This window comes from Macrobrachium rosenbergii, chromosome 53, assembly GCF_040412425.1.
Source record: "Macrobrachium rosenbergii isolate ZJJX-2024 chromosome 53, ASM4041242v1, whole genome shotgun sequence".
NCBI classification, from domain to species: Eukaryota; Metazoa; Arthropoda; class Malacostraca; order Decapoda; family Palaemonidae; genus Macrobrachium; species Macrobrachium rosenbergii.
This window is the reverse complement of record NC_089793.1, coordinates 45,644,342-45,644,940: the sequence shown is the minus strand read 5'-3', so window position 1 is coordinate 45,644,940 and position 599 is coordinate 45,644,342.

Here is a 599-nt window from a genome sequence, read left to right as displayed (position 1 = left end):
TATAAATTTATATTTATACATATATATATATGTATAATTTAGTTTTTCAGGTATGTGTATGCATGCATATATATATATATATATATATATATATATATATATATATATATATATATATATATATATATATATTAGTTTGATAGTTATTTATGTATATATACAATTATAAATATGCGCACACACACTAGCAGACCAATCCAGCACTGTCTAGGAAAACTGAATGACAGTCTACATGTAATTGGGAGGGAAAAGGGAAAGGGAGGGGGGAGGGGAGGGGAGGAAGAGGGAAGGGGAGGGGAGAAAGAAAGGAGAGGGGAGGGGTTTGTGTTAACGGTCCCCCTGACCTACTTTTTTCATGCGAACGTTAAGCCTCTGAACAGTTGTTGACGAACTGACAGGTAATAATGTGGTGACTATCCCTTTTATACAGGTATTACTGTTCTGTCTGTCCCATTTATCCAGGTATCAGTATGGTGACTGTCCACTTTTTCCAGATATTACTGTGCTGTCTGTCCCTTTTATCCATGTATTACTGTGATTACTGTCCCTTTTATCTAATTACTACTGTGGTGACTGTCCCCTTTATCCAGGGATTACTG